Source organism: Diabrotica undecimpunctata, chromosome 4 (assembly GCF_040954645.1).
Source record: "Diabrotica undecimpunctata isolate CICGRU chromosome 4, icDiaUnde3, whole genome shotgun sequence".
Lineage (NCBI taxonomy): Eukaryota > Metazoa > Arthropoda > Insecta > Coleoptera > Chrysomelidae > Diabrotica > Diabrotica undecimpunctata.
In genome coordinates this window covers 112,233,197-112,260,242 of record NC_092806.1, presented here as the reverse complement: position 1 = coordinate 112,260,242, position 27,046 = coordinate 112,233,197, and the positions used below count along the sequence as shown (strand labels likewise).

The following is a 27,046-nucleotide window of genomic DNA, read 5'->3' as shown; positions in this document are numbered from 1 at the left end:
TTCTATCCTAGATTTTATTCCTAGGCACTGGTCCCAATTTTCATTGACGTTCGTACCAAGGTATGTTTTTACTTTTTCTATTGGTTGACCATTCACACTGATTCGTTTAATTTGCTGTTCCTCCTTAGAGATCATTATACATTTTGTTTTCTTGTTCAGTGAAAGTCCATATCTCTGACTCACTTCTGTGATTCTAATCATTAACTCCTAGAGGGCTTCATAACTGGCAGCGAATACCACCGTGTCATCCTCGTACCTGATGGTATTAATACATTCTCCGTTAATTCGAATTCCGGCTTCCAACATCTACTGCTTCTTGAAAAATTACCTCAGTGTATATGTTAAACAGCACGGGTGGTAGTATACATCCCTGTCGGACCATACGTTTGATTTTGATATCATTGGACTCTTCTTCCTCTGTACGGATAGATGATGTTTGATTTCAGTAAAGATTGCTAATAATTCTTAGATTACAGGTGTTTATTCCAATACTTCTTAATAACTCCATCAGCTTATCGTATTTTACTGTATCAAATGCTTTATGATAATCAATGAAGCATACATAAATATCTCAATTCACATCTTTACATCGTTGAAAGAGCACTTGTATGCTAAAGAGAGCCTCTCTCGTACCCACTGCGTTCCGAAAACCAAACTGTGTACGGCTGATTTTTTCTTCGCATAGTCTATAATATCCTTTAATGTATGATTTTTAGAAATAACTTAAACTAATTCACATAAAGTGTGAATAATTAAGCTGATGGTCCGGAAATCATTGCAGGATACGGATTTTGTTTTCTTTGGTAGAACAATAAACGTTGACTTCAGCCATGATCTTCGTATTACTCCGGTTAAATACATGATACTATAACAAAACAAGATAAGTCAACGCGCATGTACTTGTGACGTAAGCCCGAGACAACTTTAATGACGGCAATTTAAATGCTCATAAGTGTTCATGTTAATTATATTGCTGTGTTAATCGAGTTTGCTATCTTGTGTATTTCAAAACGTAGTGAATGATATTTTTATTTATTCATTGATGTAGTAAAGACTTTGTATATTATATTGTTTTATAAATTTTGTGGTAAAAACATTCAGTTCATTTAATAAAGTCCCCAAGCGCTAAAACATCGCCTGAAAATAGACGCAAAAAAGAATGGAAAAAAGAAATATATTAAAAAACATGTAAGTATTTTGGTTTCAGACACACTTTAACAGCAGAGCAAATGTTTTTATAGATAATACTAAATGTTTCTATAGATAATAATATATACTAATTCCCATTAGTATGGGCTTAAAGTAATACTTTATTTTTGATAGGTCTTTAAAAAAAGTTACTTTGGATGTATGTAATATGTAGTGAACTGGAACATATTTTTCGTAGTTATAATGGCGACACAATATTAAAAATAACAAAAAATTATTTAAACTTAATAGAAGCTGCAAAATATGTAAATGTTAGCGAAGATGTAAACTTACTTTTTTTTTAGATGTAAAATATATTTTAAAATACGAATTCTAAATAAAAATATTAAAGATAATTACAATATCCGCAAGAGAAAAATCACAAAGATTTTAAAATAAATGTCTAAATGATATTCATAAAGTTTCAAGTATGACCCGCTTTTCCTTTATAGTTCAAATTCTTTACATTTTACCGGCCTTTTATATTTAATTTATTTTGTTTGTAATACACACAATCAAATCGTAGATTCATATATTTCTTTAATTAATTTTACAAATTACTTATTCATTTTCAAAATACATTTTCACAGAAAGTTTCTAGTTATGACTTCTTAGTGCAAGATAGGGCATCGAGGTATACTTACCGTTAACAGTTTAAGTTTCGAAGTTGTTCATTACAGTAATGGAACAACGTTGCCATTTAAAATATAATAGATACAAGTCCCCTGGTTTTGTCTCGCTATGACGTCATGCGTAAAGTCGATTAAAATTAGAACGGCAAGTGAGCATATCTTGTTGTTATAGAATCATGGGTTAAATATATGTCATTAAATATTTTTGTTAGTCGTTGAGTACTATCGGTGTTAAATATCTTTATGAGTTCAGCATATGCATTGTCAGGTCCAGGAGCTTTGCCATCTTTTAATTGTGATATTGCTTTTTCCACTTCATCTGATGTGATTGGTAAGTGGTCATTACATATGTAGGACGGAAGTTGTTCTTACCTATTATCATCAAAGAGTTCTTGTATGTATTCGGTCCATATTCATATTACTTGAGTTTTCTCTCTGATGATGTTCCCCTGTTGATCTTGCAGTTTCCTAGCTGTGTTGGAGTTGCAATGCATATAAGTGGTCCATGCTCATATAAAACACAATCTGAAAAGTTATGCAATTACTGTCGAAAACCAGTGTCGGCAGACTATTTAAAATAGTTGAAGAGGCATAAGTTCCTAAAAAAAGGTTTTGGTAAATAAAACAATTATTATTCGATTTGTATCCTCACAATAATCACATAAAAATCAAAATATTCGTTAAATCTAAAATAAAATTGTGCAATTTAATATTTTTTACGTATTTATTGAATTTTAAAATCATCAATATTTGATAATATTTCGGGGGGCGTCCGGATCCCCTGAACACCCACTGGCTGCGTCACTGCCTCAGTACTAGGGATGTAACTTTTCCACACCGTACCAGCGCCGGGTTCAGCGCATCTAACTTCCGTATCCATATATTTATAAATAGCTGGAAACCTTTTATTTCCTATTATAAGTTATTAATATAGGTATATTATTAAAGTAGATTACAGAAAAATGTAATCGTATGACCGATTAATATAAACCATTATATTGCAATGATTATTTTCCTACGTTATTTAAAGAATAAAAAAACAAGCATTGCAAAGTTGAAAATGTCTGTTTATTTCTATTATTCATTAACACTACTACATTTTATTTATTTTCCCGTGGAATGTGCTTGGTGTTGACTGTATTTCCGGTAGATGCGTTTAAGAAACCGTGCTAAAAAGCATAATATTAAATTTAAAAAAAGATGTCTATTTATAAAGTCATACTTAGATGCCGACAACTGTTCACAGTTTTTATATGATTTTGGCACTGTCAACATTAGGGCTATTATTAACCCACCATTACATAAAAATATAAATTACTGGATATTTACATTGTTTGTGTTCTATCAGTATCTGTTCGGTGTCGTCCAAATAGTATCCCCGTCCAATTCGCGTCCACAAAAATGTCTAATATAACACTACTGCTGTTCTTGTTCTTCGTAACAATCATATCCGGGACTAGATACTGTGGCGACATAGGGTATAATAACGGCACATATACCTTAGTGTACTTAAAAAACCCGTTGCCAAGAAATGGCGAATGCAGCAAAGACTTAAGGTTTAGTTATTTATACGAAGGGCCTGCGACGATGTGGACCAGGCAAAATAAGGACCCTTTTATTTATATAAATATTCCAGAAGAAAATTCTACTACATGTTACTTTGTACTATTAAAGGAACATCACATGAAGAGTTGTTATGTGCAGACAGTGTGGAAAGCAAATGAGAGAGTGGTATTGTTTGAAACGAAAAATCCTTCAAAGCAAGGTAATAATAGAAAAAGCGTGTGTGTGGAAAATGATTTAGCTTTGTACTTAAACCGTAGACTGCAACTTAAGGCTGTCATTAAAAATGTTATTCTTTCTTATAACTTATAATTAACAAAATTTTGGTATTAAGCTCTCGGCCAAATTGATTTTATCATTAAATTAAGAAAATGCGATATAAATAGAAAAAAAAAATTGAGACCATAATATACAGGGGAGTTCTAGATACGACGAACAGTGTTCTAACATACAGAACTCTAATTGAATTTTGATAAGGGAATATAAATCCTTTGGGAAGGGATTAGTGACTGAAATACACAGCGTTAAACACATTTTAAATGAAAATTAACAATAGAACAAAAACTAGTATGCAATTTTTTTCAAAATTGGTGTTCTGTTTCTTCTGCTTCTTCATTCCTCTTAAGCATAAAGCATAATGCCTGTTTATTCTTCGGTAACTTCTAAACTGTAATACCAGCGTTTTTAAGTCGTCCAATGCTTCTTCGATATATATATATATATATATATATATATATATATATATATATATATATATATATATATATTTATATATATATATATATTGATGATTTGTCCCTAGATATTTTTTCGATTCTGCATTGAACCATTCTTTCAATACGTTTATTCCATTATGTTCTTCTTTTTTGTACCATGTGTTAAACTGAAATCATTTTTCGGATGTTTCAATTTTTTCTTTATCGTGTAAAGTTTTCCCGATTATCCCTCTTAGTATTTTCGTCTATGTTGTTTCCATTGTTCGCTTTGTTCTACTTACAATAAGTTATGCCTTGTTTCTGCAATGTACGTCATAAAGAGACATATTGTTGTATTGTACACCCTAGTTTCTGATATTTAAATTGAGATGTTTATTTTTTCATACAATGTCATTTAACCAGCCTACTATTTTATTAGCTTTTGCAGCTTGGAGTCCTACTTCATTTTCTTTTACTTTATATTGAAAGTCCGTGAACTTTCAATTTACATTGTATTGGTTCTGTACACCTGGTCATCCATTTTGTTTTTCAGTTCCTATTGCCATACTCACTCTATTCTCGTCTATTTTAAAACGATGCAAGAGACACTAAAGTTTGTCTTCGTTTTTCGCCACCACAACATCATGGTCTGCATAACATAGGATGTTCACCTCCGCATTTCCCATTTAATATCCTTTCCTTTTGCTCAGTTCCAATATCACCTTATCCATAATGATATTAACTAGTAATGGGCTTAGAGAATCACCTTGTCTGGTTCTACTGCATACTTTAATGGGTGCTGTATATTCTCCATTTATTCGCGCTTTAATTGTATTTTCTCTGTAAATGTATTCAATTCTTGTATATTCTACAGAATTTGCCTGTTACACAGTAATCGATAACATCCTCCAATTGAATTCTATCAAAGGCTTGCTGTAGTTTTACGAAACACAGAAATGCTGGTTTATTATACTTTACAGATTTTTCTAACACTTCTCACATGATAAACACAACGGCTATGTTTATCTATACAGAGACTATTTATTTTATTAGTTATCGCTTTGGTGGTCAAATTCAGAATTATATTTAGAAGATTGAAGCTTCTATAATAGGAAGGATTAGGCTTATCTCCTTTCTTAAACATAAGCACCTGACCTTCAGCTATTTGGGATTTTCTATTACGTGCAAGTATATTTTACAAAAATTTTTTAACTTCCCCTATACTGTTCATTTAGTACTTATATGTGTACTTGCAACATATCATCGACTTTGAGCTCTTATGTTTCTCCATATTTAATTCTGCGTCCCATAGATGACACTAAACTGCTTTGGGTTTGTTTCCCAGTGCTCTTACTTTATATGATTTACTAATATGTTCATTTCGTTCGTTACTCTCTTGTAATCATCATATGCTTCCTGTATTCTTAATGTAAATCTTATGTGTACATCCTGTTTTCTTCTAAATTTTTGTTTCAATTCCTCTATGAAGCGTGGTTTTTAATTGGGATTGTTTGCCCCTTTTTGCTGTTCTTATCATTAATACATAAAATTACAAATTAAATCACAATATATTATAAGGGAGATTATTAAATCCTTATGTAGTAAAGCCAAAACTACGAGTTCTAACAAAAATTCGTTTATAGTGGAAAACATTTATTAACATATGTTTTATTAAAAAATCATTATCCTTTATCGTTCGAAAGTAAGAAATATTCGAGATAGATTTAATGGAACGCAACAACTTCGGGATCCTGTAATACCGGAAATAATACGAGGAAAATAACAATGCCATATATAAAAAAAATATCTTCTTCTTCTTAAAATGCCCTCTCCTCAATGGAGGTTGGCTACTACAATTTTAAAATCTTCTCTATCTTCAGCTGTTCTTATTAGCTGTTCAAAATTTAGCCCTGTCCATTGTCGGATTTTTCTGAGCCACGATAGTCTTTTCCTTCCTAGGCCTCTCTTTCCCTCGATTTTTCCTTTCACTATAAGTTGGGCATATTGGTACTTATTATTTCTCAGTATGTGGCCTAGGTATGATGTTTTTCTAACTTTTACTGTGTTAAAAAGTTCTCTTTCCTTGCCTATTCTATGCAGCACTTCTTCGTTTGAGGTATGCGATGTATCACAAATATTTCGATATTTTCTTCGCTGATTAATTTTAACGTTTCTGGGTATATTCCGTCTGGACCTGGGCTTTTATTTGTTTTAAGATGATTAATTGCATTTATGATTTTAGATTTCAGAATTGTTGGCCCTTCGTTGTTATTTTCCAATCTTGGTTCTTCTCGTATGTCGTGAAAAAAAAATTTAATATAGTTTTCCCATTATTTCAGTTTGTCTTCCGTTGATTCTAGCAGTTTGCCATCCGTGTTCAGCGTGGTATGAAAAGTCGTTCTCTTGGTAGTCGATGTAAACTCTTTTACCTTTTTATGTAAATTAAAAAAATCGTGCCTTTGTTGTAGTTCTTCTATTTCCACGCATTTTGTTTCCAGCCATTTCTCTTTTGCTTCGGTTATTTTTTTTTCGAATTATTCTATTTAGTCTTTTGTATTCTCCGTCCTTGTAATTTTTTCCTTTGGATTCTCTTCGTTTGTTCATTAATTGTAAAATCTCTTCTGTCGTCCATTCCTGTTTGTTATTTCTAGGTGTTACTTTTAGATGTTTTTCCGTCTAAAAAAAATATAAAAAAACTTAAAACAAGAGGTAATAATTTCAACATTTCAAAAACATTCAAAACAATCTAAAAAAAAATATCTATTTTATCTAAACTTAAACCTAACAATAAACAAGAAAAAAACAGTAAAAAAATAATTGTACCTATAAAATACCTTATGAATGCGAACATTTTTATTTACGTGAAAAAACATCATTATCATCATTCTGGCTTTACAACTCTGCGTGGGTCCTAGCCTCCTCAAGAATTTCTCCACAGTCGCCCCTATTCATCGCCATTCTCCGCCAAGCTTGATGTTATCAAGGAACCTTGTTCTGTGTCTTCCTCTTCTTCTCTGCTTCAACCTCCTCACCACCTCATCCACCTCAGACATCCTATCTTAATATAAGTGATGGATTCGATCGTTACTTGATGGAAATTCATTTTATATAGCATTAAAACACTGGAAAATTTGTTTTCAAAACTTTCACAAAATTTATTATAAATTCTTATCACTACAGCTGTTTCGGCAGCTTTGTTTTGTTCTGTGTTTACACTTTCTATCTTTAACTGAATAGGTTGAGGAGGGGGTCTGTTTGTCTCAAGTCTCAAGTGTAAATACGTGCAAAAAATAGATCAGTTGAGAAAAGCACCGTGCCGAAACAGCTGTAGTGATAATGATTTGAAATAAATTTTGTGATAGTGGTAAAAACAGAAGTTTTCAATATTTTATTACTATTTTTATACATTTTACAATCTCTGGTTTCTGGTATATTTCATAAAGTTGGAAGTTGTATCGTCTTTTCCACACTCCATTGTCATTCACCGCTCTATAGACTAGTCTTAGTACTTTTCTTTCTATCTGTCTTTCATCCTAATTTTTCTTCTTCTTCGCGCGACTATGATTACTCCTGTTTGTCTGCCTCTTATTCTGTTTCAGTCGTTACCCTACATTACGTGACTGTACATTATCTTTCCACCTTTTTGGCGGCCTTCCAACGGGTCTTCTGCTATACGGCTTGTTGTTTTTAGAGATATTCGCTAATATATCTGGTCCTATTCGGTTTACATGTTCGTTCCAGTTTTTTTTTCTTGTTTTTATCCACCTGTTAATATTTTGGATTTTGCATTGTTTGCATATACTTCTGTTGGTTTGTCTGTCTCTTTATGATATGCCCTCTATTGATCTTAATACTTTCATTTCGATATTGTTAATTTGTTGTTTCGTCTTTCTTGTATCGGTCCTTGTCTCCGCTGCATATGTTAGGATTGGTCTTACTGTTGTCTTGTATACTTTCATTTTGCTTTCCGTGGTCAGATATTTGTTTCTCCATATGGTTTCTCGAAGGCAACCACTTACTCTTGCCGCTTTTGATGCTTGCCTTGTGGTCTCTGTTCTTATATGCCTGTCACTAGTGATCTCTACTCCTAGGTAATTGAATTTCATTACTTGTTCTACAATTTTGGCGTCTATTTCTAGTTTGCATCTACGCGGCTCTTTACTGATCACTGTGCATTTAGTTTTTTCTAGTGATATTCTCATATTAAGTTTGTTTGCTGTGATATTGAAGGTGTGGAGCTGCCTATGTAGGTTATCTTCGTTATCAGCAATTAGTACTGCATCATCGGCATAGCATAGTATCGTGATTTTATGCGCTCCCATATGGTATCCGTGTCGTTTTCCTACTTCGTGAATTATTTGATTCATCACCATATTGAATAACAATGGGCTGAGCGAGTCTCCTTGGCGGATTCCTCCTTTTAGTTTTATGTATTCTGTTTCACCTGTTGGCAATATAACTTTGGTCTTGTTGTTAATTCCATTAATTGTCCTAATTATCTGATGGTCTCTTTGTTCAGCTTGTAATAAATCTAAGATGTCATTTCGCTTCACTCTGTCAAAAGCACTTTTTAAATCTACAAAGCACATGTATGCTGGTTTTCCATATTCAATAGACTTCTCTATTATTTGTCTGATAATAAAAATTGCGTCTATTGTGCTCCGGGACTTCTGGAAGCCTTGTTCATCTGCCATGTTCGCTTTTTCCTCGATTTTATCTTTTATGACTGCGGTTAACAATTTTAATGTACTATTCATCAGACTAATGCCTCTATAATTTTCAGGATTTCTCGAGTCTCCCTTTTTAAATATTGGTAGCAGGAGACTTTCCTTCCATTCCGCTGGTACTACTCCGGTATTTATTATATCGACGGATAATTTTAGGAGCGTAGGAGCGAGGATTGCGTAGTGTTTCTCCTCCATATTTTAGCAGTTCATTATTTATCTTATCAGGATCAGATGCTTTTCTGTTTTTTAATTTTTTTATTCGTTCTTGTAGCTCTTCTTCTGATATTAGTACTCTATCGTGAATTTCGTTAATGATTATATCTCTGTTCTCTTCTTTTCCTTCTCCATATAATTTCGTGAAATGCTCAGTCCATTGCTCCTCCGTAATGTTATCTATGCGTAAAAATTCATTCATTTCTGTTTTTTGTCTCCTTATCATCCCCACACCTTTTTCTGGGATCCATAGAGGTCGTATTCCATATCTTTGGTAAATTTTTCCCAGGGTTCTTTTTTGATGTTATCTATTTCTTGGTTTACTCTATTCCTGATTCTCACGTAGTCTTTTCGTGTCTCCGGTGTCTTCACTCCTTTGTATGTTAGGAAAGCTTGCTTCTTTTCATTTGCTAGTGCTGTTACTCTTTCGTCATCCTAATTCTATTCTTTCTGTCTTTTATTCTAGCATACTTTTATTCCTTTTTGTTAGAGTCCAGATCTCTGAACCATATGTTAGGACTGGGCGTATTATTGTTTTGTAGACTTTTCCCTATGTATTTCTCGATATGATTAAGGATTTAAGAAGAAGATTGAGCTCAAAATAGTATTTGCTGCCCTCGTAAATTCTGCGGTTTATCTCTGCGGTGAGATTATTTTCAATATTAGGTATCTACTTCCAGGTAAAACTCTTCCAGGTATATCAATTTGTTCCCTGCTTCGACGACATTCATTTTGTTGGTTTGTATAATTAAACCCATTTTTGTAGCCAATTATTTTAATGCTACATATGCCTCTCGTACAGCGTTTTCCGTTCTTCCAACAATATTGATATTAGTAGCATAGGCATGGATTTGCAGTGATTTGTTATATATTGAACTAGTGGTTTGTGATATCTGACATATGTATTACTTTTTCCAGAGCCAGACTAAACAGAATAGAGAAAAGTGTAAAAGGTTCAGATAGTTTTCCCTGGATTCGTACTCTACGTATAACTTTTTCAAGAGCTAGTTTTGTTAAAATTACCAACTAATTTGGTAATTTTGATAATTTACTAAATTTAGTTTTTTTGAACATTTCTCTTCTATTTATAGAGTCGTGAGCTGCTTTTTAGTCTCTAAATATGTGGTGAGTGTCTGTGCCATATCTCAGTGTTTTTTTTGTAATTTGTCTTATGGTTACAATCTGATGATTTGTCGATTTACCACCTCTGAAACCAGCCTGGTATTTTTCAACTATTTGTTCTGCATAGGTTACCACACCGGGACAAAGTATTGTGGAAAATATTTTATACGCTGCATTAAAAGCGTAATTCCTCTATCTTATAGAGGAAGATATTTTTGTATATGTTGTAAAGTATACCAATATTCCAATCACTGGGGAAGGATTTATGTACCCAGATTTCTTTTACATGCTACTGTAGTGTCATTAAGGTATCGTGGCCACTTTCTTTATATAGTTTAGCTGGGAGATTATCTATTTCGAATGAATTGGTTCTGGCTAGTTTTTTAACTGCTTCTTTAACTTCAAGAATAGATGGTGATTCTTTTTTCCTCTCATCTGTTCCGCTAATCTCAGCTCTTTCGTCTTTCAGGTTTTCTTCTTCATTCTTTATATTGGGTACCTTTTTATACTATTGCACTTATCTATTTAATTACCACTTTCCTAATTGTTAATAGGTCACTATTATGACTGCTGTCGCACAAAGAAGAAACAATCAAAGAAGCGGCTCTAATTATGTCAAATCAGTAGAATCTGAATACCCATATTAAAAGAGAAAGTCAATAGAAAAAAAATAATATAGTTAGTAAGACAATAACATATCGAGGATATATCATTTGTGTTTTAAAATAACATACATAATATAAAATTGAAGTTTGGTGTTTCCTCATGATTTACTATGGGATCACTAACAGGACAATTGAACTATCTTCCAACTCAAAAATATTGACAATAACATTTTAATACATATATATATATATATATATATATATATATATCTTCTTCTTTCTTCCTATGCCGTCCCCATTAACGGAGGTTGGCGACCACATTTCTAAAAGTTTCTCTGTCTTTTGCAACGTGGAATAATTCAAGACTATATTTATCATTCCTCAGTATGTGTCCAAGGTATGCAGTCTTGCGTACTTTTACTGTTCTCAACAATTTTTTGTCTCGACCCATCCTTCTCAGCACTTACTTATTGGTGACCCTGGCAGTCCATGAAATTCTCAATATTCTCCGGTATATCCAAAGTTCAAAGGCTTCAAGCTTCTTAACTATTTGCGCTTTTAACGTCCACGTTCCTACCCCGTACAATAGTTGGGACCAGACGTAGACGTAACATTCAACAAATCTCAGTCTCAGCGCAGTATTTAGATTTTTGTCACAGAACAATTGCTTGAATTTTAAAAACGCTGCCCTTGCCATTTCTATTCGTACCCTGATCTCTTGGTCTGAATCTAATTCTGTGTTGATGTAAGCTCCCAGATATTTATATTTTGTCACTCTCTCTATTTGCTGTACACCAAGAGTTAGTTGTTCATTATTTATTGGACTCCTTGATACTATCATAAATTTGGTCTTATCTGTGTTGATATCAAGTCCCATTTGAATGCATTCACTATTTATTGCATCTAGTAAACTTTGTAGTTCTTTTATACTCTCAGCCATAATTACCGTTTCATCTGCAAATCTCATGGTGTTCATCGTTCACCTTTACATTATATATATATATATATATATATATATATATATATATATATATATATATATATATATATATATATTCTTGGTCCTGGAAAGAACTACAAATGAAGCAGCCAATAATAATTTAGCAATCTTTGAAAACATAGTTGTGAATGTATACAACACCGCAAAGGCAAGAAAGATTTTATATATCCACCATGAAAATTAATATAAATTACTAAAGCTTATTCTTTTAAAATATAAAAAACAAATGAATCTGTCGGTTAGGTTTGTTATTAAAAAAATTTTTTACTTTAAGGAGTTGGTTGAATTTACAACAGTTTCATTAATATAAAACAATTAGATGTTTTATAATAGAATGACTAAGGGGAATTGAGCTGAATGGAGACAATCTAAATAGAAAAATAATAATTAAACGGGATATTAAATTGTAAGAAATGATAACTATTTTTATTAGAAAAATAGTAAAATAAAATAGAAAATTAAAAAATAAACGAAATCTAAAAAAATTAGTAATACAGTACTTAATATTATTCAAAGATATCCTTACAAATTAATTCATTTCGAAGGCTTTAAATGGTTTAAAAAATACTCGCTGCAAAAAAGCATATTTCTGTAATGGCCTTTGGTTTAGAAATTTCAAAAAATGTACCTTTAGAGTGTTGCTGAACATGAAAAAAGAAATTCAATTTATTTAATTTGAACGATATACATTTTTTAAGAAAATAAAATTTAATATCTTTTTTGCAAACTAGAAATTAATTAGATAAAATTTAAATCATTTAGAAATGTATTTATAGTCCTATTTTATTGGTTACTTATTAATTTTATTACACTTTTTTACGGGACTATATAAACAACCATTTCCACACTACTGGGTCACCTGTTTCCTCCACTGTCACAGGTTCTAATTTAAATCTACATAAGAAAATTTATACCTGGCATTTTTCCAGCAAATTAGAAAATATGCTTGGGATTACTGTTTTAATAAAAACTGTTAACAACACTACAAACTAGAACATATAAAGTACGATAGTGCATGTCCGCTGCAGTTTAAAATTAATTTACAAGAAGCATTAAACACTTAACGAAACGTGTTTGTGTGATGTATAAGTCCATTTCATTGGCCACTTATTAACATTATTTTAAACTTTCTTACGGGACTATATAAACAACTAGTTAGAAACCACTGAGTCACCTGTTTCCTCCAATATGACAGGTTCTAATTTAAATCTACATAAGAAAATTTATACTTGGCGTTTTACCAGCAAATTAGAAAGTATGCTTGGGATTACGTTTTTAATAAAAACTGTTTACCAACACTACAAACTAGAACATAAAAAGAACAACAGTGCAGGGCCTCTGTAGTTTAAAATTTATTTACAAGAAGCAATAAAAACTTATACCAAAAGTGTAAAAATAATAGGGATATTCAAATTATAAAAAACTGCTTGTTTGCTTTGTTATTTACATACCACTAGGTGGTGGCTGCTTTTGACAAACACGACAAAAGCTATAAGAAGAAGAATATCTTACAAGCTTAATAATGCATTAAAATCTGCATCAGTATCATTGCAGAGTAAGTATATACAGGGTGGTCCTTAAGTATTTGTACAAACAGAAACCGTAGATTCTGCACTTTAAAATATTACGATTTAAGCCAACTTACTTTAATAAAATGTTGATATTAAGAAAGACAGAGGGTGTTAAGGTGGAAATTAAGAATTTAATTTTTCGCTATAACTTTTACGTTTGTAAATATTTTTAAACAAAAATTTACAGTTGGATGCTTTTGAGTAGGATAAATTATAATTTTATACTTACTTTAATGCAACTAATAGGAGGCGACACATATGCCACATGTGTGGCATAAATTAGCGCTTAACTTTTTTGCTCTTTAAGTTAGCTCTATTTGTGTTAAAAAATATTAAAGATACATTATTTTTACAAAGAAAACGTATACTAGATAGTAACCTGAAAACTTAACCGTTTTCGAGATAAATGCATTTTATAAGTCAGCTGCACAATATTCTTAGTTTGATATTTGTGCGGTAAAGCACTGAATACCTGTAGATAAGCATAATTCATAGTTTTTTCTTATTAAAACAACTTAAAGATGATAATGTAACATCACAAAATGCTTTGTTATATGTCCAATGTCTTATTGGGGAAAATATATTTCATCTCCTTCTTTAGGTGCCGTGTCCGTATTCAGACGTTGGCCCTCATCATGTTTACAATTTCCCTTTGCTATCGCTTTTTAAGTTTCTATAATGGCGTTGTATTACTTTTTCTCTATTGTAAAATGCTAAAAACCCAAAATATGTGGTTTATGCAACATACTTAAATACAACTTTTCTGAACGTTGGACTGGTCGTGGTAGTCATATTTCTTGGCAATGTGGTGAGATATTGATATAATTATTTAATTCATAAAAAATCCGAAAAAAATACTTATTGTTCATTACGTAAATTGTTTACTCATTTTTATTAGGACAAATAGAAACTAGAGCACAGGTATTTAATAACACATATGTGTCCTATTTCATAATACTTTAGCTACAAATCTAACCTGAAAGACTCAGCATTTTTACAAAAACATCATCGTTGTCCTAATAACCGATATTGTTATAAATATGGTAAACACACAAGCAATTTAGTTCAGCATAATATTAGTTCGTTAGTAAAATAGTAATAGTCCATTTGTTCGAGATGTAATTATAGTTACTCATAAGCTGCAACGTAATCATATAAATAAGTAATGTCATCGATATATTCATCCATTATACATTATGGCCACCACGTAGCCCCGAATTTAATCCGCTTAATTTTGGTATATGGAGCGCATTAAAACAACGTGTCTATAAGAATCCCATAAACACTCGCAACCAACTATTGGAAGAAATAAATACTACTACTAGACGATCTTTTATGGAATATATTGACAAATCGTCGGGCTAGTACTTATTTGTTCCATATGCCAAATTTTCATTTTGAGATATTTACATTTAAATATTTTGGTAATATTTACTCATTTATTTTAAAACTCAGGAAAATGATGTTAATTATAAAAAAAATATTTAAAATGGTGTACTGGATTATGCCTTCAAATGTTTACTGACTCTTTTTACATTTGAAAAAAAAAATAAAAATCTTTGCTTATGGAACAAAATGTAAAATTAGTACAGAAATTTGCACATTTGTTCTATATGCAATGAAGTACAAAACTGAATTATTTTATAACGTTTTAAGTAAAATATTTTAGTTTGCGTTTCTATATATCTTATGTATCATTCTACAGTTAGATCATAGTTTATTACATTATTTCTAATCTTATATTACTGCACCTTTAAAAAAATACAAGGGAACATCAAAAAGAAAACTGCTTTTTTTTCAAAATTTATTAAAATTAAAACATGTGTATGTGAAACAAACAGTTCCTAAATAAAAGTTAAATATTCTTCGCGGTAGGTACCTACTCATAACGTAATTGAAACAAATAATTGCAATTGGAAGAAATAAAATCATTTATTTGGTGAAGAAAATATTGTTCTGTACAATATTTTGCCAACCTCAGGCATGTAGGCAAACATAGACACGATATGCTTTATTTTTTTAGCGTCTCGTCGACTATAGATTTTTCGGTAATAACCTTTACCATGGAAAAGTTAATAATAATATTATTATGATCGTTTTTGCCCTGTTTTTTAGCAGAGCCGCGTGTCTCATGTTTATTAAGTCTAATAAAAGTAACATTGTCATTTTTATGTTTGGCTTACTATTTGAAAATTTAAAAAATCTTCTTTTTTTAGTTGCAGCACCTTGAGAGGTGCTTTACCGGGGGTATATTTACGAGGTTTCTTAAGAGTGCAACAGGGCTGTATATTTTCCTATGTTTTAAATAGTTTTCTATTTTACTGTGAACAGAGTCGATTTCTTGAATTAAACTATGTCCGGGCTCTGAAAATTTTTGTTCAACTGTATTAATGCGATTATTGATATGTATGAAATACTTTATAGCTAAGGCCATGTGTGAATTGCGGTTTTGGGCGACACAAGAATCTGACCGTAATATAAACTTATTTATATTAGGATTTGTTTCCGAAATTATGTTTAATAGTTTTATAAGAGCACTGGCAATGTGATTACCATTACGGCCTGAAATGGCTTCATGCCATAGAGCACAGTAGGTAATTTTATCTGTGAAGCAGTGAACAGTTAAATTATATACTGAAAACTTTTTTTTATAAAAAAAATTTGACACTTCAGCTTTTGGTAGAGCAAAAACATTTTGCATATCAAAGCATAAAACAGCAGTAGACTGGTCAAATTTGTAGGCGTTTCTATCAAAGTCTCTTTCTATTTTTCCTTCGATTTTATTTTTTATGTGAAAATCATATTGTTTTTTGTTTTCTTTAGTTTTATTTTCATTTAATTTGTATTTCTCACAGATATCACATCTATCCTTTTTTGGTAGAAGAAAACCAAAATTATATTCTGTAAAAATTTCTCTATACTTATGTGATTTAACAGGAAAATTACTGAAGTCACTTTCTAGGTATAATCGATACATTTTTTCAATAGTAATCAGACAGTAAGCTTCCAATGGTAAGACTTTCTTTACGTATTTTCCTTTCAAAGGAGTAAAAGCAATCCCTGAGTTATCCTTATAGTGTTTTTTAAAGAAATAATAAATTTCTGGCAGTTCGAAATATTTTGTGTTTTCACTCGTTTTGGTGAATTTTTTTTACAAATTTTAAATAAAATGCGCCTTTTTGGCTATCACTTAGTTGCCAAAAGTTTTTAAATATAACCTCCTATCCATTGATAGATACAAGTTTTCAAATATTTGGATTGACATTGCCTTGGAACATGGCCAAGTTCTTTTTCGTCCTTATATTGAAACACATGTTCTCATTGAACTTTTTTCACATTTCTAGTCCAGTTCTCAGGATTTCTCAATCGCTTTCTTGTTTTTTTAGAAGTCTTCTTGCTGCTTGCTTGGACATCTTGATTTTCCATGTTATTTTCTGCTGAGCTTTCATCTGTACATTTTTCGGCACATTCTGATACCATTTTTGTAGAACTCTCTGTATTTTGTCTGTTTCCATCAGAAGAAGTTGAACTTGAATCACTATTATACTTTTATTTTATGTTATCCGTTTTATACTTTTATTTATCACATCCAGTCGCCACCATACAAGAAGTAAGACATGTTAACCTCAACTCACTGCATATAATACTGGCATGGCACAAACAAGCACCGAAGCATCGAATGCGCGTGTGAAATACTGGCTTTCTATTGGCCTTTGCATATGGAACACTTAAGCACTGACATAACCCATAAAATAATCATATGGCACAAAGTTACAAAGGTATTACAGAACAGTCTTGGCTGTTAGAGTTATCAGGGCCAAATTACATACATTATTATGTTGGCAATGTTTCATTACAACTTCTAACCCGAAAAAGTAGAAAATGTGGTATGGAACAAATAAGCACTAACCCGACGAAATGAATTAAAGAAAATGATGGACATATCTAACACTTACTTTGACAAAAAGTTATGTTATTTATTTTAACTATTTCTTAATTTGGTCTCTAAACAAAATGTTTTAATTATGAGTTTATGACTTTAATTTAACATAAAACGTAAAATGTTTGATGTAAAATCCTATTATTCTGTTATTTTGTCAAATCCTATTATTAATTATCCTGCTGATATATTTATTTTATTTAATATTTCGTTCACTATTAACTTTAGTTAAAGGTATTTTATACCAAAATTCAGAAGTATTAATGTTTTTGTCTATTTTTTCTTCGTTGCCTGGAGTAATTGCCTTAGATCAGAACTATGCAGCTGATTTTTAAAATGCGATTATCTCGAAAACTGTTGAGTTTTGAAGTTATTAACAAGTATATATTTTTTTTGTTAAAATATTGAATCCTTAATATTTTGTATCCCAAATATAGGTAACTTAAAGAGTAAAAAAGTTAAGTGCAAATTTATACCACATATGTAGCATAAGTGGCGCCCTCTATCAGTTACATCAAAGTGTGCATCAAATTTTAATTTTTCATATTTAAAAGTACCCAGTTGTAAATTTTTTTACATAAATGTTCACAAACATAAAAGTAATAGCGAGAAATAAAATTTTAATTTTGCACTTTAACACCCTGTATCTTTCTTAATATCAACATTTTATTAAAGCAATTTGGCTTAAATCGTAATATTTTAAAGTGTAGAATCTACTGTTTGTTTTTGTTCAATTACTTAAGGACCACCCTGTATAGAGTGCGTCCATAAAGTAACGCATAAATTCATTATTAGCTAAATAATCACTATTATTAGAAATTTCCGAAAAAAGTCGATTTTTGATTTTAATTTTCTATTTTTTTTTTAAATAATCTAATATACAGGGTGAACCACCTTCGTATAATGAAGTCATCAACATGTTTTTTTAAATGAAACTCTCATTTTTATCATTTTATAGATTTCCCTTACTGAGCTGATTCCAAAAATGTCTAGCATGTTGCTTTAAATTGGTACATTGGTATAAATGCAAAATCCAAGTTACCTACAAAATAATAAATGAAGGATAAGCGTAATAAACACATTAAAGAAAATTACTATTATTACACAACTACTTTACTCTTATGCAATTACTGTGATACATTAGCAAAATGCGGAAATAACCTAGGGTTTCCATGTTTCGGGCATAGATAATTGGTCATACGTTGAAAAACCGTCTTTGTTATATTTATGCAACGCAAAAAATAAAAATATTGTTTGTTGGAAAGCACTAAGTTGAATTAACTTTTTCCAGTCGTCATATATTTGAGGTTTTAATAAAATTGATAAAGTTTATATATTGTGAAAAAGACAGTCAAGATTTCGCTGTTTATACGTATTTCGCTTTAATAAAGCTCATCAGAACAGCTATTCATAGGCGTTCTCAACGTGAAAAATAAATCTTACCTGTCTTTAAGAAGCAACAATAAAATGGGTTCGAAACGGACGCAATAGCGACATCTGATATTAAATCCGTAAAATAGTTTCGAAACACAATTCAGATTTCTGCCTTAATCTGAGCCTTCTAAAAATTGCAAGGCATAGCAGACGTTGATAAAGATGTTATTAGAGACATGGGGAATCTAAAATTTGCATTCCATGACATGTCAATAGATACATAGATGCTTTGTACATGAAATGAAATCTTGACTGTCTTTTTCATTTTATTCGGATCTACTCTGTATGAGTACAAGAGACCAATTCGCTAATGATTTCTGCTTAGTTGAGGAGACATGTCGTGGAATGCAAATTTTAGATTCCCAATGTCTCTATTAACATCTTTATCAACGTCTGCTATGCCTTGCAATTTTTAGAAGGCTCAGATTAAGGCAGAAATCTGAATTGTGTTTCGAAACTATTTTACGGATTTAATATCAGATGTCAAATTTAATAATATCAGATTTAATATCAAGATTGTTGCTTCTTAAAGACAGGAAAGATTTATTTTTCACGTTGAGAACGCCTATGAATATCTGTTCTGATGAGCTTTATTAAAGCGAAATACGTATAAACAGATACATATACGCTTTGTACGTGAAATGAAATTTTGACTGTCTTTTTCATTTTATTCGGATCTACTCTGTATGAGTCATCATCATTATCATCATTCAATCTTCGCTTATCCACTGCTGGACATAGATCTCCCTCATAATTTTCCATCTATTTCTATCTTGTGCCTCTTGCATCCAATTCCTATGACAACGTTTTAGATCGTCAGTCCAACGTGTTGGTGGACGACCTCTACTTCGGTAGGCATCATCTCTTGGTCTCCATTCCAGTATCCGCTTTGTCCATCTATTATCTGTCATTCGAGCCACGTAACCTGCCCAGTTCCATTTTAGTGTTGCTACCCTCTCTACTGCATCAGCCACTCCTGTTCTTTGTCGTAGCTGGCGATTTGGGATCTTGTCTCGTAGTGAAACGCCCAACATAGCACGCTCCATCGCCCTTTGACACACACGGATCTTTTGAACTGTTCTCCTTGTCATGGTCAAGGTTTCGGCACCGTAAGTTAACACTGGCAAAACACACTGATTAAACGTTTTTCTTTTAAGGCATATTGGTATATCAGACGATTTGAAAATATGGTTCAGCTTGCCGAAGGCTGCCCAAGTCAGTCTTATACGACGGAGAAGCTCAACGGTTTGGTTATCTTTTCCTATGCGAATCTCATGACCTAGGTATTTATAGGCCATTACCTGGTCTATGGATCTTGTTCCTACGCATATATCTTCGCTGACTACAAGATTTGTCATCATCTGGGTTTTAGATATATTTATTTTCAATCCCCCTTCTAGCGAGGAAAGGTAGAGCTGATTTAAAAGTTCTTTGGCCTCATCTATCCTATCAGCTATTAGTACAATATCATCTGCAAACCTTAGATGGCTAAGCTTTTCTCCGTTTATGTTTATGCCCTTGTCGGTCAGTTTTGCCCTTTTACATATATATTCCAAAAGCGTAGTAAACAGTTTCGGCGATATAGTGTCCCCCTGGCGTACTCCACGTTGTATCGGGAATTTCTGGGTTTGACGATCACCCACTCTAACACTGGCTGTTGCGTTTTGGTATATATGTTTAATTATATTTATATACCGATAGTCAATTCGGCATTCTGTATGAGTACAAGAAACCAATTCGCTAACGATTTCTGCTTAGTTAAGGAGACATGTCGTGGAATGCAAATTTTAGATTCCCCATGTCTCTATTAACATCTTTATCAACGTCTGTTTTGCCTTCCAATTCTTAGAATGCACAGATTAAGGCAGAAATCTGAATTGTGTTTCGAAACTATTTTACGGATTTTATATATTGTATTAAGGGACTCCCCACGTGGCGTAAATGAACTGTTCCAACTGTTTACTGTGACGATGGTTATTTCGTAGCAGCACAAGATATGTGCTGCTTCAGAAATCTCTTCCAAAGTATGGATATGAAAATTCAACTTAAAATCTTTTACTAAAAACTCTTTTTGTTACATTATAATATAACAGTCGAACTGATAATTGTAAAAATCCGACATTGTTTTTATATAAAATTATTTTAAAACTATAAATGTCTATAATAAAGATTTAAACAGACGATTCAATATTGCTATCAATTGGATGACATTAATGACGACTTATAAGTTTTGACCGGTCGAGAATCTTTACGAATCGAATTCTAGCATCGATCTTTTAATTTCTGTTTTTTTTACTACATCTTTTATTGACAGATATTCTTTTAATTTGTGTCTGTATTTAGTTGGATATTTTTCATGCAGTTTTTTAATTTAAACATGTTTAGAATAAATATATGATAACAAGAAACGAATTGATGGAGAGTAGTAAATCGATGTGAAGACCGCTATTTCGTGACACTACCCATGACTAAGTCTCGTGGGGTTTCTTCTGCGACCCTTGCCTTAAGGCGGACTCACACTACTTGTACATTTTGCAAGTACAGTAATATTTGCGTACTTGCCAAATACACCAAATTTCGAACTTAGTTTCAAGTACAGTGCTCCCATTACTCGTGTATTTGATAAGTACGACAATACTGGGGTACTTGGCAAGTACAATAAAACGCTAGAATTAACAATATTAAAAACACACACCACGCTCGCGCTACGGAAGCCAAACACATAGTACTGCAAAAATTAATTGCGACCAAGTTGGCCAGTAGTGGGTCGGCATCGCCAAGTATGAACTTTTCAAATACGCAAATATTTCATATCCCTTTGACTCGTGGCATTTTTACCGACAGCCGATGGGACTTCACATGCGATAAATAATTGTACAAGTAATGAGCGAGTGAACCACTTCCATTACATGGCAAATATTTGCAAAATACCTACACGAGTAGTAGGAGTTCACCTTTATCATTTTACTATAAAGAAAAAGTAAAACAACGCCCGTATAAGCTTCACTTCAAAAATGTGATCAGCGACCAGCTTTTAATAATCACTTTCATTTCGCAAGGATTGTTTGAACGAAGTATGAAACCATGTCCATTGCCTCCGTCCAGTCAACGTACCGTACACACGTACTCCCTCAGCGAGTTCCACTATTACCTATGCGCATTTGAAGAGATAGAAGACCGACGACCGTATCAAATAGGAGCCGCTGCACGAGAGAATGGAGTTATATCAGAGTGTTGATCTAGTAACAACTCCATTGGACCTAGAGTGTTGATTAAAGGTCAACCGCTTCTGATAGAGTATTGATCTAGTGTCAGTTCATTACCCGGTGTTGGAGTGTTGTTCTGAGATAGACCTATTTTTTTCCGTGGCAAAGTCTTGATTCGTCACTTCCCGCTCTTCGCCGTACCGAGTGTAGATCGATCCGTCCATCTCTATTCCTCTAACCCGTCCTTCTTTTCCTCGTTGAGTCTGTATTCTTCTTCTTACGGTACCTATCCATTCCGGATATTGACAATCAGCATAGCTATCCTAACTTTACTTGCAGCTATTCGGAATAGTCCGTTTTAGATGTATTCAACATCTAAAAAAGATGTATTCTTCTTCTCCCTGGTCCTCTCTTTCCAAATACCTTGACCTGAAGAATGAGTTGCAATAAGCCATATCTGTGTTAATTTCTCATAACATGGCCAAATTTGGGCTCTTTGCTTGTGTTAGTGATCTCGGATTCCTTGCCCATTCTACGTAGGGCCTCAATATTAGTCACACGATTCACCCATAAAATTCGTAAGATGCGCCTTTAACACCACATCTCGAAGGCCTCGAGCTTTCCTAAAGAAATAGCCTATAATAATGTAGAAAATACATAGCATCTGATAATGGAGATTTTGGTACTGTGGTAGATCGTGACTTCTGAAAAAAAACTTCATCTTTACTAACGCTGATCTTGCTTTCCCTATACGTTGTTTTATTTCAGTTGAGTGGTCTCATTGACTCTTTATGTTAGTACTAAGATATATGTAGCTTTTTACCCTGTCAATTGGCTGTTGGTTTACCAAAAGATGTGTATTTAATATTTCGCGCTTACTAACTACCATGTACTTTGTTTTGTTCGTATTGACTTATATCTGATATCCGCGACATTATTGCTTGTAAATCATCTAGGCTATCTGCAAAAACTAGTACGTCGTAAGCATATCTAATGTTGTTTAGACGCACTTTGTTAACTAATATGCCTTCCTATAGTTGTCTCTGTCCTTGCTGAAAAATACGCTCCGAGTACATGTTAATTAGCACTGGAGACATAATACATCCTTGTCTCACTTCCCTATCTATGGAGATTGTCTCTGTCACCTGTCATCCACTTTAATGTTGGCAGTTCGGTTGTAATATAAATTATATACAATTCGCAAATCTCTATCATCCAAGCCCGCTTCTTTCAAGATGGATATGAGCATGTCATGTTTTGCTCTATCAAATGCCTTTTTGTAGACGATAAGACAAATATATACATCACAATTGACATCACTGCACCTCTGGAAAAGCACTGGTATAGCAAATAGAGCTTCTCAGGTGCCTAAGGTATCGCGGAATCCATATTGTATCCATGACTCTTTGTTCTTCACATTTTTTATATATTCTGTTATGTTATTATGTATTCACTTTTAAAAACGTTTTGAGTAAGTGGTTTATTTGGCTAATTATTCTATAGTCTTCGCATGTTTTCGCATTTAATTTTTTTGGTATAGTTACGAAGGTCGACTTTAACCAGCTTTGGTAAATATTTCCAGTTATATACACTTTGTTAAATATAGTCGTTATCCATTTTATTTCTTGTTCGTCCATAAGTTTCAGGAATTCTGGATCAAATTTGTTAGGCCCTAAAGCTTTACCATCTTTAGTTTTTTTAATAGCTGCCGTGACTTCTTCAATGGTAATCGGTGGTCCTGTTTGGCATTCTATGTCCTTAATGGCAATCTGCCTTTCAACTGCAAATGTTACTTTCACATATTTCTTTCAAATGTCTAGTCTCCCTTCCACACTTAGTAGTAAATTACCTTGGTTGTCCGTCAAACATCCAACTCTTTTAGGTTTGTATAATAAACCTGCAGCTTCTTTAACCTTTTTGTGCATATTGAATGAATCGTGTTTCTGTAATAGCTGTATTTCGGCACATTGTTCTCTCAGCTGTGTGTCCTTAGCCATTCTAATTACTTTTTTGATCTCTTTTCTATTCTTTTGTATAATGTCTTATCCTAATCTTTGAATCTTCGTCTCTCTTTCATCATATCTAGAATCTCATTTGTCATCCACGATTTTTTCTTAATTTTTGGTGGTTTGAGGATTTTTTCTTGTATGTTTTGTGTTGAAACTCTATGCAATTTTTTAAGCTCCTGGTCTATTATATTCGTTTAAATAAAGGTATTTAAATTGCTGTGTTTATACTGTTTTACACTTTGTTCTGTGCTTTGGTCTTTTAGTAGCCTGATGTCGTATTTTGGGTTCACACTACGTCGAATCTTCTCTGGCCTGACCCTCATTTTGCAAATCAGTGTTTTATGGCCTGACTTGATATCGGCTCCTGGGTATGTCTTGACTGATGTAATGCTGTTACGAAATCTTTTATTAATCATAATGTAATCTATTTGATTTCTGACTATGTCGCCTGAAGTATCTTGATGTGATTTTCACGTGTATAATTTTCTGTATGGGAGTTTGAAGTAGGTGTTAGTAATTACAAACTCTTCTTCTGATACAAATTCACAAAATCGGTCTCCTCGCTCATTTCTTTTTCAAGCACAAACTGTCCTATGAATTCTCCCGATTGTCCTCTACCAATCTTGGTATTTAAATCACCCATAATAAGGTTAGATCCTTTTTGGGAAGGTGTTTCACGGTGCTGGATAATTTATTATAGAATGCTTTACTTATGTCGTCTGGTTTGTCAGCTGTAGGGGCATATACCTAGAAAATGTTATTGGGTAGGTATCAAGTTGAAGAAGGAGCATTCTTTCCGATATGAGTACTGAGTTTTTAAGATGTCTAGCAGTTTCTTGATTTAAGATTATACCTACTCCATTTTCGTGTCTTCCGTTGGGGTTACCTAAATAATATATGTGATGATTGTTAAATTTACATTGTCCAGAGTTCGTTCATCTCATTTCACTTATTCATATGATGTCCATTGATAGTCTATCAATCTCCTTAATTACATTATGAGTCTTACCGGCCTTGTATAATGTTTTAATATTAAATATGCAGGTCATGAGCATTTTCTTTGCACTAGATTGGCAACGATTTTGTCTGCTCGCGACCGAGAAGACCTTGCCGCCTTGTGTGTCCTTTTTTGCCGGATATTGGTATCCGAATCCCATGATCAGTATTATCTTTTCTTTGACTAGTTATCCTATTGCTGATTATACTAGGGGTACTTTCCGAGTCTTTAATGGAGTGGTTTCCCGTTGCCTTCTGCATCTTTATGCCGTTGACCATTGTTAATAGGTTCCTCCATCTTTTAGACCGATCTACCAATCTTAGGACAAAAAGGTGCCCTTCCAATCAGCTCATCCGCCCGGAGCCGTTGGCCAGTAAGTGGGGGGATTGCTTATAACGACAATCCCCCCACTAATATAATGATGTATTAACACATCATAATTAATGTTTTAATTTTATGGCATTAATTTTAATTTATTTTAGCTGTGCCTATTTAAATCTATTTAAATTATGTACATAGCCTATTTTATTTTGGTATTTTTTTGCTTCAAATATATTTTTATTTTAATTAAACTTGAGTTTTACTGATATGCTGTCTAAAAGAGCTACCCGACACAAGTTAGCTGAACGAAAGTCAAAATACTATTACTGATATAAATACAATTTTAGAGAATATTCTCCACAAAATCTATTAGAATGCATTTTAAGGAGATTTATTGTTCATTGACCGTATACAAATACATAAGTTGTAACATATCATATAAAAGTAAATTTTTTAGCTACTATAGCTAATTAAAAGTTTTTATCAAAATACTTCCTACGTACAAATGAAGTTACGAGGATAACATCTGTACTCTCTCTTGAATTTTGGCTCTCTACTGGCGTTGTAATACTTACTCTCTACATTAAAATGCTGGGGAAGCGTCACGGAAGTAGAGCCACAAGACCGTGTCACGGAAGTAGTGCCACGAAATAGCGCATTTTGTGCCGCTACTTTATCACAAAAGCATCTTGGTAAGGCGCTCTATACAATTAAAAGAGGCCATTTATGCGATGAGGAGATTCCGTTATACAGCGTGTAAACTTTTTCAATTTTATTAAAATATATGACGATATTATTAACTAACAGAGGTTTTATGTAATTCTTAATTATTGTTTTCTGTTTATTTGATTCATCTGTAGATACACCACGTGTTTATTAAAATTGTACGTGTAATTAATATAATAAAAACAATAAAATTACTTTATTCAATATTTAAAAATATTATTAAAAATTTTAAAATACAAAAAATATCGTATAAAGCCTCGCGTTAATCTACCATACCGCCTACTGCACCACTTCTTTTACAAAGCTCTGTGTGTTCATAATAATAGTAATCTAATATTACTAGTAGCATTATTTTATTTTATTAACACTTTCTTTATTAATATCCTGAGACTATATCAACTTTCAGGATTTATTGGAGAAATAAAAAAACACCTCAAGCAAGGCTGCACGAACCAAGAGAAGCTCAACGCCTTTTTTGGTCAATGCGTCGATCATCCCGTTCTGCGAATAGCCGAGTATAGCGCTCATATCAAACAGTTTTCTGAAGACGAGAAGATTCAATATCAACTACACGCCACAGACAGCCAACCAAGTCTGCAACAGCTGTGTATAAACATATTTACTAGTATTATGTTTTTATTATTATTATTTTAGGTAGAAATGTAGATCTGTAATACAATAAAATTCCAATTTTTGTTCATGTAACATTTTTTATCATTTTTTTAGTGAATATATACTTAAAGATCGAGAAAGACGAGTACAAAAATCGATAATTATAAATAATATAACCACTAAGTTATAAATACAACAGGGAAAATAAAAAATGAGGATAAACAATATAGATAGATATTATTTTAAAGAAATCATGAACTTAGTTACTTACCAAACGAAATTAGGCAGGGTAAAGCGGAGTTATATGGACCACTTTTTTTATCAAGATATATTTTACGATGTATAAACATTTTATTATTGAAAAATATATCAATATAATTAGTGACCTTTTCCCTAACATATATCCATATATAGTATCTCAAATATTTAAATAAATTATATAAGGACCTTTTTTCAAAATTGTTTATCTGGACCAGTTAACCTAA

At 32.5% G+C, this 27,046-nt stretch overlaps 1 long non-coding RNA gene across 1 annotated transcript; it reads left to right on the top strand.

Moving 5' to 3' along the window:
• The first annotated feature begins 2,764 nt into the window (after window positions 1-2,764).
• LOC140438347 (uncharacterized) lies at window positions 2,765-26,654 on the top strand. Its single transcript, XR_011950507.1, has 2 exons — window positions 2,765-3,585; window positions 26,356-26,654. It is a non-coding gene; the product is annotated as an uncharacterized lncRNA (long non-coding RNA).
• The last annotated feature ends 392 nt before the right edge of the window (window positions 26,655-27,046 follow it).